This window comes from Lissotriton helveticus, chromosome 8 (genome assembly GCF_964261635.1).
Source record: "Lissotriton helveticus chromosome 8, aLisHel1.1, whole genome shotgun sequence".
Lineage (NCBI taxonomy): Eukaryota > Metazoa > Chordata > Amphibia > Caudata > Salamandridae > Lissotriton > Lissotriton helveticus.
Window position 1 is genome coordinate 664,346,005 of NC_136069.1, and position 14,802 is coordinate 664,360,806.

At 45.2% G+C, this 14,802-nt stretch overlaps 1 long non-coding RNA gene across 2 annotated transcripts; it reads left to right on the forward strand.

The window, feature by feature from the left end:
- Window positions 1–8,397: 8,397 nt before the first annotated feature.
- LOC144771743 (uncharacterized) lies at window positions 8,398–10,180 on the forward strand. 2 transcript variants are annotated; one of them, XR_013599458.1, is made up of 4 exons: window positions 8,398–8,439; window positions 8,554–8,626; window positions 8,706–8,849; window positions 9,972–10,180. It is a non-coding gene; the product is annotated as an uncharacterized LOC144771743 (long non-coding RNA). The 2 variants fall into 2 exon arrangements; XR_013599457.1 differs by having other exon boundaries at window positions 8,409–8,439; window positions 8,724–8,849.
- The last annotated feature ends 4,622 nt before the right edge of the window (window positions 10,181–14,802 follow it).

The window sequence follows — 14,802 nt, forward strand, 5'->3', positions numbered from 1 at the left end:
GTTGCGTTGTAATGGCATGCTATGTAATGGATGTGCGTTGTAAAATTTTTGTTGTAATGGTAGTGCGTTGCAAAAGTTGCGTTGTAAAGGTTGTTTCCCGCCTCTTACTGCAGCTGCGGGGCTGAATCATCCGCAGGGCGCGTGCTCGAGCAGGACCCCTTCCTGCGGTCCCAGCGCCCGTCAAACTTAAATCTCATGTGAGCGCCATACAAGGGCTGGGGCCTAGAGGTGGACTTATGGATGGTTTGGACACCGGCCTTCCGCTGACAGAGAGGCCGCCACTGGGGTAAGAGCAAGTAAGGGCGGAAGACGCTTGGGCAAGTTGCAGCTGGCAGTGGTCTGAGGCCTAGTGGTGTTTTCTGCAGAGGCATAGCAGACCCAGTTGCCAGTCTGGGAGAAGCAACTTGTGGGGTGCGAAGATCGCAGATACGTGACTGGAAGGAGTGTGATGTGGCAGCAGTGAATAGATTAGCACCTGCAGTGTTAGAGAGGCCTAGTGATTCGGTTGTGCGCTCAGCCCCTTACGCCTGGCAGTCAGATTGGGCGAGGCGCCTGGGTAGAGGCGTACTGTGGGATCACACTGAGTACTGGGAAGAGTGGAGCTTCCTCCCTGCACAGATCGAGCTGCTCACCATGGAAGTGACTGAGGATTGCCCAGCCCAGGACAATTTGGTTACAGCCATAAGGTGGTGGTTGCTGTGAGGTGGTTACCTGGTTGGGCGAAACGGGGCGCTACTCGCCAAAGAGGACATTTGGGGGTAGTGAATGTATGGTGGTGGACACCCCCAACACACACATTACACGCATCAATTGGGTGTCCATGGCAGTCATTCACTGATCAATTATTTGTTTACTCATGTTAAAGATATAAATGATTTCACACTCAATCAATCAATCTTAGCATTTATAGAGCGCACTATATACTCGTGAGGGTCTCAAGGCGCTAGGGGGGAAGCTACTACTGTTCAAAGAGCTAGGTCTTGAGAAGTATCCTGAAGGTTAGAAGGTCTTCGGTCTGCGGTAGGCGGATAGGGACGGTGTTCCATGTCTTGGCGGCAAGGTGGGAGAATGAACTGCCGCCGGCGGTCACACTTCGGATGAGGGGGACGATGGCGAGGGCGCGGTCTGCGGAGCGGAGCTGGTGGGTGGGGGTGTAGAGGCTGAGTTGGCTGTTGAGGTACGCTGGTCCGGTGTTGTGGAGTGCCTTGTGTGCGTGGGTGAGGAGTTAGAAGGTTATCCTCTTGTTGATGGGGAGCAACGGATGTCGAGGATCAGGCGTGGCAAGAGGTATATCAGACCACTCCCCTGTTTTGGCAGTCTTTGGCGTCCCACCTTCTATGTGTCCTGGCCCAATTATGGTACAGCCATGGGCATTGAAAATGCCCCATATTAAGGAGAGCCGCCGCCGAGATACAGATTGCTATTTTGGCAAAAACGTGGGGTCAGTTGCATCGACGGTTACAATTTGGGGGGCAAATGGGGCAGTAATCAAGGGCAGGGCACTGTCTTTGATGGTGGGCCACAGAAATGAGCATAAGCGGAGGGTGGTCACATTGGAAAGGGATATTCTGCAATTGGAGGGGGCCCTTTCTCACGAACCTAACCTCGACACCCAACACAGGATCAAAATACAAAGACAAGACTATAGACAGGTTCTGTTGGAGGAGGCTACAATGCGCTCCCTAGCCATGCGTCATAGGATTTATTAACAGGGTGAGCGTATGGGTACGCTCTTGGCATGGCTGTAACATATGAAACAGGCAGCGAGGTGGGTGCGAGCAATAACTGGCCTGGGCGGCGAATTGTTAACGGACCCCTAGGGGATTGAGGAGGCCTTTGCGTCTCACTTCGAGGGGGTGTATTGGGTCCCGCAGACCTCACAAGCCTCAATGTCTGCAGAACTCTTTGCTACCATAGACGTAGTATGCCTTTCGCAACAAGATAGGGAGGTGCTGGAAGCAGATATTTTCATGGGAGAGGTCCAAAAAGCAATACTGGATGTTCGGTCTGGTAAAGCGATGGGTTCTAATTGACTTTCCATCGAGCTACTTAAACCAATGGCTACAAAGCTTGCAACCCATTTGTTAAATCTGTATAATGAATGCTATGACTCGGGGCTGCTTCCGGACGATATTCGCAATGCGGCTATTGTAGTTACCCATAAGTCCGGTTAGCCATCGTAAGACTGCAAATCGTACCGCCCTATCTCACTGCTTACGGTGGAGGCGAAAATTCTGGCCAAAGTCTTGGCCAATCGTCTAGTCCCATATCTTAATATTTTAATCCATCTAGATCAATCGGGCTTTATGCACGAAAGAAATGCGGCTAGAAATCTGCGACGTGTACACAGGGTTATCAATCAATCAATCAAGCATTGATATAGCGCGCTACTCACCAGGAGGGTCTCAAGGCGCTTGGGGGGAGGGTCCTCTACTGCTCGAACAGCCAGGTCTTGAGTTGCTTCCTGAAGGCGAGGTGGTCTTGGGTCAGGCGGAGGTGGATGGGGAGGGAGTTCCACATCTTGGCAGCCAGGTAGGAGAAGGATCTTCCTCCCGTTGTGGCTCGTCGGATGCGGGGAACAGCAGCGAGGGCAAGGCTGGTCGATCATAGTTGCCGGGTGGGAGTGTAGAAGGTCAGGCGGTCGTTGAGGTATCTGGGACCTTGGCTGTGGAGGGCTTTGTGTGCGTGGGTGAGGAGTCGGAACGTGATTCTCTTGCTGACGGGGAGCCAGTGGAGGTCTCTCAGGTGTCCGGAGATGTGGCTGTGTCGGGGGACGTCCATGATGAGTCGTGCTGAGGCGTTCTGAATGCGCTGGAGTTTTTTCTGGAGTTTGGCTGTTGTTCCGGCGTAGAGGGTGTTCCCGTAGTCCAGTCGGCTGGTGACGAGGGCCTGGGTGACCGTCTTCCTGGTTTCGGTGGGGATCCCCTGGAAGATCTTCCGGAGCATGCGTAGGATGTTGAAGCATGACGAGGAGACGGCGTTGACTTGTCTGGTCATCGAGAGGGAGGAGTCCAGGATGAAGCCCAGGTTTCGTGCGTGGTCCGTTGGTTTGGGTGCGCTGCCGAGCGCAGGGGGCCACCAGGAGTCGTCCCAGGCGGAGGGTGATGATCCCAGGATGAGGACTTCCGTCTTATCTGAGCTCAGTTTCAGGCGGCTGTTCGTCATCCACTCGGCTACGCCTTTCATCCCTTTGTGTAGGTTGGTTCTGGCGGTGGCTGGGTCGTTGGTGAGGGAGAGGATCAGCTGGGTGTCGTCGGCGTAGGAGATGATGTTGAGGTTGTGTTGGCGTGCGATGGCCGCGAGGGGGCGATTGGACACTCTAGAGGAGGAAGCGATCTTGCTATCACTTAATGCAACCATGGAATTCGATATTATCGAATGGCAATGTCTTTTGCTGTCCTGGTGCACATGGGGTTTGGACCCAAACTGATTGGATGGATCAGGTTATTATATACACAACCCCTAGCGCACGTCACGGTTAACAATCATTGCTCCGCCTCTTCTCCCCTCCGTCGGAGCACGCAGCAAGGTTGCCCACTGTCACCACTCCTCTTTGCCATTGTTTTTGAGCCACTGGCTGTCTGGATCAGGGGGGATCTGGGCATAAGGGGCATTAAATGGACTAGTAAACATGAGGACCAAATATCGCTCTACGAGGACAACACTTGTAATATCTGGCCTCTCCAGCACGCTCCCTACGATGGGTGTTAAACATTTTTCACATCTTTGGCACGCACTTAGGGTATCAGATAAATTGGTCCAAATCCCAGATGTATGCACTCTGGGGGGCCCCCCATATAGCCCTAGAGGTTATGACATATCAGTGGCTGCACAAGGGTTTTGGTATCTGGGCATTTTTATTACCTCAGATGTTAATCTGTTTTATGAGCGGGATCTGAAGGCGCCCCTTCAGCGCTTGAAGTCAGATGTTACCCATTGGAGGTTGTTGCCCCTTATTCTTGTGGGATGCGCCTCCCTGTTTAAAATGCTCTCCCTCCAGCACTTTCTTTATGATTTGGAAAATGCTCCTAATCCGGTACCCAACTCCAATTTTTCTCAAATTGAGGAGGTGGTGCGGGGGTTGCTGTGGGAGGGTCGACCTCCACAGATAGCCATTAATGGTGTGACGGAGGTATAGGGCTGTCGAATCTGCGCCTCTACTATCAGGCGTCGCAGTTGACTGACATCAATAGATGGGTGTTTGGACCACACGACGATCCTAATTTCAGTGTGGATCTTTGGCTTATGAGGGGGGTTACAACAGGGTACTTTATACGAATCATTGGAAGCTACATTCAACTGGCCCCACGGCTCGTACGGTGGAAGTGTGGCAGGGAATTCAGCGAAAGCTGGGGTGGCATAACTGTCTCACCAAGACTACTCCATTGTGGAAAACGGATATGCTGGGTCGCCTCAGTGCCTGTCCAGGGTTTGATAAATGGGACATGATTGGGATCTCCAGGGTAAGAGATATGTGGTGAAAGGGAAAAATACCACATTTGTCGATCTTCAAGCTAAGTACCACCTTGCGCCGTCGGATACTTTTAGGTATCTCCAAATTAGCCATGCTATTGACTCGGCTTTGCCTGGGGACACCCCCCTTCGGACTATTGTTAGATCCCATGGACCGTAAAGCCATCTCCCTAAAATATAAATATTAGTAAATAACCGAACTGACCCAATGTTGAAATTACAGAAGAGCTGGAAACACGATCTGGGGAAGATTGAAGAGGAGGACTGGAGAGAGGCACTCGCTTCTCCCAGAGAAGTGGCGATTCCTATGTGACTCCGACTGGTCCAGCTCAAAGTGCTTCACAGGGTCTATTTCTATGCCAAATTATTGTTTAGGTTGGGAAGGAGACTGGACCCGCTATGCCTCCGACAATGTAACCAGGCTGGCACATTCACACACATCATCTAGGACTCCCCTCACATACAACAGTATTAGACAGATGTCACCGGACAGCTAGCCAGGACATGTGGTAAACCTATTCAACTGTCCCCCAAACTATGTCTCCTCAATATGTGGGAGGCAACCGACCTCTCACAAGCAGAACAATCGTAGGCCATGATGGGATGGACAATTGCCAAACGTAATATTGCCCAGAAGTGGGGATTGGGTACGACGCCACGGGTAAGGGACTGGGCGTCTGATATGGACTATGTCATGATTGCCGAAAAAACTGTGTTCAACGGGAGATGTTGCCCCAAAAGGTGAGACCACAAATGGGGAAAGTGGAACAAGTAAAGGGGTGATATTTGTATTTCTCCCACTGTGGAATTGAGGAGGGAAAGGTGCTAGTTGATGAACAGGCTGGGAGGGACCGTGGTGACCTCCACATCAGGTAGTCATTGATAGGACGTCTCTGTAGCTGGACCAAATACTTGTTTTTCTATCTTCTTGACCCTGCAAGGATGTTGCAAGTATTACAGACAAGACAATTGCAGGCGTTAGTGGAAGTGTGTACCCCGGAGACTGAGTATGTTGCGAATCACTGTCATTATGTTGTTTTGCCTAGCCAAGGATGCATGTACACTGTCTTGACCCGATGCTTTTTGTTTTGTTATCAATAAAAATTGTTTTAAAAAAAAAGTGTTGCCACTCAGAGACTCTCCATTGTCACCTTTTCTGATTTTTTCCTTGTCTGTCTTTCCAATTTTCGTACCCTCAGTTTCAAATTCCTGCACTCATTGTTAAACCAACCATTTATTCTCTCATTTTTCTTTGGGGCGGCCCTTGCGTTTACTTTTATCCTTAGACAATTTACTACCTGCTCAGTTGTCTGCTCATACCATGTTAATTTTTTTTATTTTTGCAGTAAATTACCAACGTCCGTATAATCAATTATCAGGTTATTAACCAATTGCAGGCTGTCCTCGGTTATACGGGTGTTTATACGTCTAGGGTGTTCAATCTGTAAGGGGACCGCTCTTTCTCTTTCCGACTCCTGTTCTATCTTGATTAATAATTGTAACGGCCAGTGGTCACTGTCTTCACTCTGCAATACCTCAAATCGTTCCACTTTCTTTAAATGCAATGCATTTATAAAAGCATAGTCAATTGGGCAATTCTGATTCCCTAAAAGAAAGGTCTTCTTTACAGGGCAGTCGGAGTTTGTCCGCCCATTGGTGCAAAATAATCATATGGAACCGACGAACTTTACTAAATATTTATCTCGTGCGGAGCCATCTACTCCAATAACATTTGCTTGGGGTATCTGTGCAATTGCTAAGAGATCTTTAAACAGTTTATCACAAAGGTAAGAATCCAGTTTATGATTGAAATCTCCTAGAATCATTATCAAATATGATTCTTTTATTATACAGATAGACTCCAAGGGGCAGATTTATGAAGGCCCTGCGCCGCCGGTGCGTCACTTTTTCCCATGTTAAAAGTGACGCACCGGCGGCGCAAGGCCTTCATAAATCTGCCCCCAAATCTTTCTCTAACAAACCCTGTTGGTCTTCTTAATCTATTATTACTCCTGGTTGAATATATAAGTTGATCACTGTTATTTGTCTTCTTGCCCGCATCCCACTGTATAGTTCTATCTGACAAGCTAGTAACCACCTACATTTCACATTTAACTTGGTTATTTTATTAGCTCTTTTTAAGGATACCAGTGTAATCAAGCCCCCTGAAGGACACCCTAGGTTAATTCGAACTGCCTCCTTGGTTACCATAAAGCACAGTAGAACAGTACTTTTTGAACCCCACTTGACAGCCAACTAGGGGCCAGATGTAGGTGAGGGACATTTACCGACTCATAAATACCGAATTTTACCGATTCGGTATTTATGAATCGGTAAATATGAATGAGGGAGATGTAGCTAATTTTTCATTTAGAAATAGCGAATCGGTAACATTCGGTATTTACCGATTCGGTAAATACCGAATCGGTATTTCCTATTGTTTCCTATGGGCTGTGAAGCCCATAGGAATCAATGGGAAATACCGATTCGGTATTTACCGAATCGGTAAATACCGAATGTTGCAAGGGTGCAGGGGGTGTCACTTTGACACCCTCTAGCACCCGAAGTAAAGGCATGTGTGACATGTGGCACACATACATGCCCTTAGGGCATGTCTGTGTGTCACATTGCACAGTGTGCATGCACAGATGTGCATGCACACCTGGATTCGGTATTTTACCACACAATAGGATTGTGTGGTAAAATACCGACTCTTAAGGGCCTGTGACACTCTCAGGAGTGTCACCTACATTTGGATTTACCAAATCGGTAAAATTACCGATTCGGTATTTTACAGATTCGGTAAATTTACCGAATCAGTAAATTTACTGATTCTGTAAAATAATGGCCCCTACATGCCATTTCCTAAATACCGGTCGGTAACGGCCGAAATCGGCCGTTACCGACCGGTATTTGGGCTCCTACATCTGGCCCATAGTGACTATTCACTAATTTTAATGTAAATTGCTATCTATACCCTCATCTATCACCTCTCCTCTCTGAAAAACTGAACCCAGGAGCACTTCCAGCTGGAGATGCCATTTGGGAATCCAGCCCTCTATTGATCTATGCTCAACACCAGAGGATTATAATCAGTTAGGACTCAGGCTAGATATTGCATTGACTTTAACTCCATGTGAGCAGCCTATCTGGCTTAAGAACATGTCCAAGTGAGAAAATATATTATGCAATGGTGAAAAAAGGATTAGTCAACTGCCTTTGGATGAAGGTCATCCAGGTCTCCAATAGGCTCCACTGTCTGTGCCAGACCCCAAAACGCTGACCCAGTCGTGCAACACAAGAGCCCTGTGGCAGAGAGGCCTCTCTGCATATCATTCATCATATTATAGTCAAGCCCTAGCAGGCACTTCCCTACAAGTATTTTGAACAGGTGATGGTGCAAATCGTGCAGGAAGCAAACTTGACTCACATTTAGGGAGAAGATGCTCACCAATATCAATGTCATCCACCAATATTATGATTCTACTCTTAAAATCAACAACCACACTCTGCATTTGGTAGGGAACTTCTGGCGACAACCAGATCAGCACCCATTAACGTTATGCCAAAATAACTGTAACATAAACTAGGTCTACCCCATATTGTGGATTAAATGAATACATATAGGCCCCCTTTCATACTCTAGAAAGATCGCGATGTCAGAAGGATTGAAGGAAATAAATTAAGCATACCTCCTAAATGGTCTGATATACAACGCTGCACTCATGTAGGAAAAACAAATTAATACCTTACAAATGTGTAAGTAGCCAAGAAGGTTATGATTGAAATAGAACGCCTCCCAGCTAGTGATAATATATATGCTGAGAACGCAGTACTCCTTTAAGAAAAACGGGCCGTATCCACCAATAGCCAGACCGGTTATATAAAAGGCCCGGCAGCCAACACATTTAAACCTTAATCAAACGAAGGAAGACGACAAACGCGGTCTCCACGCCAAATATATCGGTAAGAGCAGGAATTTAAAACTAGCCTGAATTTTTTTCACTAAAAAGAGATTAGCTCGCCTACCCGTATGTGCAATCGTTTCCTTCAATCCTCTCCCTTGTATTGTTGATACAGATAACGATACCTCAATCAGTCCTCACACTGCTCTGCTCGTGAGAAACTCAACTCAAGCTAAGAGAGTCTGCCGGTAAGAAATATTTACACACTGCTCGCGCCTAGTACTGAATAAAGAAAGGGGATATGTTAAAGTTATTTAAGTTTAAAAGCTGTCCCTTTTACCACAGAGTTTCCCTTCACCGGTGCCGCCGCGTGACTCATGAGTATCTCATTTCCTTAAGCCCGGCTGTTCCCCTGTTCATCCGTACGTTATACCTATTTCTGGAATTAAACTGGATAATAAAGCCCACTCGGTAAGAACTATAAATCTTTGTAATTTTAAACCTGGGGGAATAAACTACACACGCTATAACAGCCATTATTCTTGACCTTAGGGGCAGTGTCAGGCTCTTTCTACATCGCGTACTGAACGAGGATTGTTTATTGAGTAATTGACAGTGTATGCGGCCAAACGCGGGACACTTCCTACTAGGCACGAGAAATCAGCCTTAAGGTAAATATATCATTGCTGTGATGCAGCGCATTCGTGTCATTTAATTAAAGTAGGTACACAATATGACACACTTCTTTTATATACCATTTTTAGATACTGAGTTTCACCGTGACCTGAATGGTCCCACAGTTTCTGTCCGCTTTTAAAACAAGACTTCAACATTATATCCACGTTAGTCGTTATCACACTAGAAGGTGAGAGTTTTTTGAATATGTGACTATGGAATATAAACTATAGAAACTGGCAACCTCAGACAAGGCAAGGATACAGCATCGCTATATATATTTGCAAGTAATGTGGCCTCTGGTCTGTTTGTCACTCATATAGGAATATGGGCAGGTCAATATCTACACGCTTGAACTATCCCCTTGACCCAGGTAATGCGTTAGTGTAAGATCCATTGCCCATCAGCGAATCCCCCCTATTAGATTAGCGCGTATAGTAGGCTAGGCAAAGCCAGATTCCGCTTTCCATAGGGAAATGCACCGCTGCTAACTTTGGTAATGTAAATATTCCACCATGCTCAATGGGTATTCCCTCCCACTCCCTTTTTTACATGCACTATATGTACAGCACAGTACACACCTATGCCAGCTCTTTATTTTTATAAAAGCTTACTTCTAATCCTCATCAACAGAATAAATAAAGAAATCATGATGGTATATGATAAATGTGGATAGGGTGATGAGCCATGAAGCATGTTTATGTTCTACTTCAAGAACTCTATGTTATGATACTATATGTAATAAATGCATATAATGGGTTCATAGTCAATCTGTGAGCACGCAATGGAAATTATGCGGTACATCAGTTTATATGAAAGATTCACTAGCGGTACTATTAATATGAAATGAATGATTGAATACTGCTTCACCACTAAAAGAACCAAAAAGTAAATATGTTTACAACTATCATTTTACAGAATACCGATGGTACAGTCCTGAAGAAGACACAGTTCACGTGTCGAAACGTGTCGACAGAAAACCATCTCTTTTTATATTGTTTAATGAAATTTTAAACATGAGAAATTATGTATATTTACAATGAAGTTTGCATTTCCCTGAACATTGTAATACATTTTTACCGTATGATATTTTATGTAAACCTAAAAGAAATTAAAACTAAGTTTATCAGCGAAAGCAGTTGTCCAATGTTCTTGTAGATACCCGTATCTGCATTTGTACACGCTAGTTACTAATGTGCATGCCTGGGAATTCTTGTTCACATATACTTTCTACCCTGACCCAGGATTGCTATTTGCACCAGGGGGCCTCTGTTGTTTTACATAACATAAACTTGGTCCCTCCATTTTCTATGCAGCTTCTCTAGTTCACTCGCCAGGTGGCGGCTGCCAGTAACAAAGGGTAGTGGGGTGGGAGAGGGGAGTTTTTAAAAACATACTTGAAGCCGACTCCTGTGTCTTGTTGCTCCTGGTAGCCATTTCCTGGGTCTCAGTAGCCCCTGGGACAGACTCGCTGCCATTCCCTGTGCTGCAGAGTATCATAAGGATTGGTCTGAGTGGGCGCAAAAGACGCCTTACTGAAAACAGGGAGTCTGTGGGGGTTTTCCCAGCCCGGCTGCTGAATGTAGCCGGGCTGGAGAAACCTACCTCTGCATATGTGTTTTTATCAGCCTGAGACAGCCGGCCAAACACACATGAACACTTAGGGACTAAGGAGAGCACAAGCACCCCTCCTCCCCCTCCATACACAATCTGGCAAAGAAAAAAATATATATACTAGAGCATGGATTTATTTTTCCTTTTCTGGCTCTGCACTAGGCAGGGGGCAACGCTCCTCCGTCATTGTGGAGGAGTTGCCACTGCACTCGCCATCATGTTTGCTTCCTGCAAGCAAGCTACGTGCACCTTCCATCTATTTAGACATGCAAGAATCCAATAACGATTAGCAGGCATTTCCAGGCCACAAACAATCCAGATCACATATTTTAACCCCACACGTAAGGCATTATTCTTGAGGCAGTAGAATCTGCTGCCAGTAACACATGAAGCCAATGCCCCAGTAACATAAAGCATATACAAATGGATATTGATGAGAACATCCCCCAGTGCAAAAGTACACTTGCACGGTCAACCATGGAAACTTTACCCCATTGAGGTGTGTGGAACTACCTTAAAAAACCTCTGGAAAGCTACAAACATTCCTTTGGACAAACGGCTCTTATTAGACAATCAGTCTGTGTGTGTGTACATCAAGAGAAAAAGCAAACAAAAAACAGTAATGTGCCCAGGCTCAGCCCTTAATGCTACATATGTGATCCATGCAGCCCGAATGAGTGTAATAACCTAAACTGAAACATTGTGAAATTGTACATTGTGAAAAACCATATCACAGTCATTCTTCACACTCCTACATATCACATCCTATGGCCTATCTGTTTCCAAAGACCACGGAATCCCCTCATGTTTCAGCCACCTCCATACATTCTACGTTGCTCTAAAGAAATGGCTGCTGTCCTTTGCCAATTACTCCATCACCATCACTCTTGGCTTTGCCGGAAAAAGCAATGCAAGTTTGATGTTATGTTTACACAGAGAGAGCTTTAAGCTGCAGATTGTCATTAGACTATGGCTGTATAATCTGAAAAAAATATGCACCCTTGTGCCAAAGGTGCAAGGGTGCCTGCATTGCAGGGAGATTGTTTCTGTGCAGGACGGGGTACCTTCCTGCACAAAAACAATAACAAAAAAGTGGTGCTTTCCTCTTCCTATGTGTGCTATAGAATGCAGCACCCATAGAAAGAGTAAAAAACTAGGAGAAATGTAGACATTTCTCCTTATTGCGCCTCGCTACGCCACCACTGGGGTGGCATAGCATTCTGAAGCATTTCCAGGTTTACGACTTCCCATAAATCTGGAAATGTGGCAAAATGCATGGGTGTTGCTTGGGAACATCTACAGCAACACCCATGTCACCCATTTCACTCAAAGTGTTGTTTGGGAAGGGGCCATATTTACAAGGACAGGAAAAGCTACACAGGGTAGCTTTAATGTGTCCATGTAAATTTGGGGAAGGAGGATGCACCAGCGGTGCATCACATAAAGTGACACACTGGTGGTGCAAGGGGCTTGTAAATGACCCCTCCGAATTTACCTTGGAGGAAAACCTGTATCTATGCATTGTACAAGAAGAGGTTCCAGCCCAGGAGGGGTAAGCAGCAGGATGTCAGCCCCAATGCAGGGCCCTCCTGCCAGCAGTCCTGACTATTGGAGTGATGTGGATGCACTTTGTTTGGGTGGGCGGATAACAGTGTCCCTTCCACCATGTGTGCTTTCTGTTTCCGACAAATGGGTGAAGAGTATCGTGCAGAACTGCTATCTCGTAGACTTCATCTCTCTTTTTGCATACATGGAGTGAATCCGTATGCCTGTCGCAAGGAATCTGGCAAAATGGGAGGCAATTCTCGAAGGGATCCTGGTGCGGAAGAGAGCTGTCATTCTGGTGAATCTGGGTTAGGTCGGTCAAGGGTTGCACTGTACACTTTTCCTGGTTCGGAAGGTGTCCAGAGAGTTCTACCTGGTGTTGGATCTCAAACACCTCAACAAATGAGTGGCATTGATTCCCTTCAAGATGCTATCTCTTAAGCAGCTCATTCCCTTTATGTATCCAAAGGAATTCATTGTGACTATCAATCTCTAGGATGCCTACCTGCATGTTCCCATTCATCCATTTCATTAGAGGTTTTTGAAGTGTGCTGTGGGAACTTCACATTTCCAGTTCCAGGTCCTGCCATTTGGTCCAAAGTTGGCTTCCCGAGTCTGTACCAAAGTCTTGGCTCCCATGATGGCAATTCTTTATTTTCAGGGGATTTCAGTGTTCCCCTACATGCACGACTGATTGGTGACTAGGTTACATGTCCAGCGGGTACTGAAACGTCTGCCATCTCATGGGTTCTTGATGAAAGAAAGGAAGGGGCAGCTGTTTCCAACTCAGGATCACATTTTCTTTTGTGGTCTGATTGCGAACGGCCCTGAGCATTATCACATTGTCAGACTCCAGGATGTTAAAGATTCCATCTTCGGGACTTGTTGTCAGAGCCTGTCCTCCCCATCTAGCTTTGGATGCTGGTGCAGAGAAACCTGATGGCCACTGTCTTTTTTCTCATGGGTCGTTGGCACCTCAATATTCTTATCAGGTTCATTCGGAGGCAGCGGGGCCCAATATGCAGGATTTGTCATGTCTACTGCCTCTGACAACTGTATTTCGGGAGAAGCTGAGGTGGTGCTGATGGAGCGAGATAGAAAACAAAATTTTGTTTAAACTCGTGAAGTCACATTTCCATAACATGTATAATAATATTAATGATTTGTGATATGTCGTGCTAATACAACTTAGATTAAACTTTACACATGGGGGGACTAACATGTGTGCTCATAAACGTGCATAATTGTTGCATCTTCTTGTTCGTGCAAAATAATAAAATAATTTATTGTTTTCGTTTTTGTCACTACTAACTGCTGCAAACTTAAAAGAAGCATGTGCTTGTTTTGCTTTTACTTGTCTGTGTGATGTCATTTCTACTATTCTAGGTGCACATAAGTCTCATGGATTAATGAAGACTGGTAGATATAAACGCTGCTTTATTTGTTTGCATTTGCTAGGTAACATTTGATTAATCGGGTGGGTTAATTAATTAGTAAATCCTGGGGTGGATACAGAATCTACATTATTTCTTACATTAATACTTTTCTTGTGTTTGTTTTATACTAGAAAGCATAAGTTGCCTGCTTTTGGGCCTAGTTTGCTCGAGTTACAAAAAGCTGAATTTTACTTCTGCAAAAGTCACGAGACGCCCATTCTGAAATAAAGTGATCGTCAAAAGCTGCATTCACAAAGCAAAAACTGACGTGCTATCATCATTCTGTCGGACGTGGCCAAGGTCGAAAAAGAACATTTTGTCAGCCCTTAACTTGGCATCCGCGGAAGTCAATTGGAAGCAGTGAGAACATTATTGTACATTTGTTGCAAACCTAGGAAGCTCCTGGTTGCATTCGGAAAGGACAATGGTCCTTAAGAAAAGTGACCTAATGGAAGATTTGTAATGTGGGTGACATGTCACTTGTCACTCTCAGCCAATGGGACGTCGAAGATTTCTGAAAACTTTCCTTTGCGTAGTTTAGTTAGTGTAGAAAGGTATAAAAAGTCATGCCCCTAGGGATGGGCTGGCTGCTGCTTTCTGACTTTCCGATGAGGGTGAAGTGCTGTCGGACATTTGCGTGGAGCACGTAAGAATCCTCAAAGAACTTTACTTTAATTTCTATCTATTTAGCTTAGCTAGGGACTTAGGTTTTAGAAATGCTAAACTTTTAAATACTTACTTTAACTTTGATTCACTTGCTTAAATTGTATTTTTCTCACGTTTCTTTACAATCATGCTTGCTTCAATGCTAATAAATTACTTTTATAAAACTATCAATTGAAATACCATAATTTAGTAAATAAAATCTTACTTTTGACAAACAAGCTGGTCTTGATTATTCAGAAGTGTAGGTTACTATTAGCTAGATCCCATCGCCAATGGTGGTCGTTTAAATGATTAGGATTTGTTATAATGACAATATTCTTTCCGCTAATGTTTAATATTGTATATAGTTTGTAAATTAGGTGTATATAGATTTAATCCGACCACCTGATTCAGTAGGCCCAAAATATGTCAGGTTTATAAATGGGTCCATAGTTTAGTATAGAATTTGTTTATAGGTTATGAAGTTGGGTAGTGTTGTTTATGATATA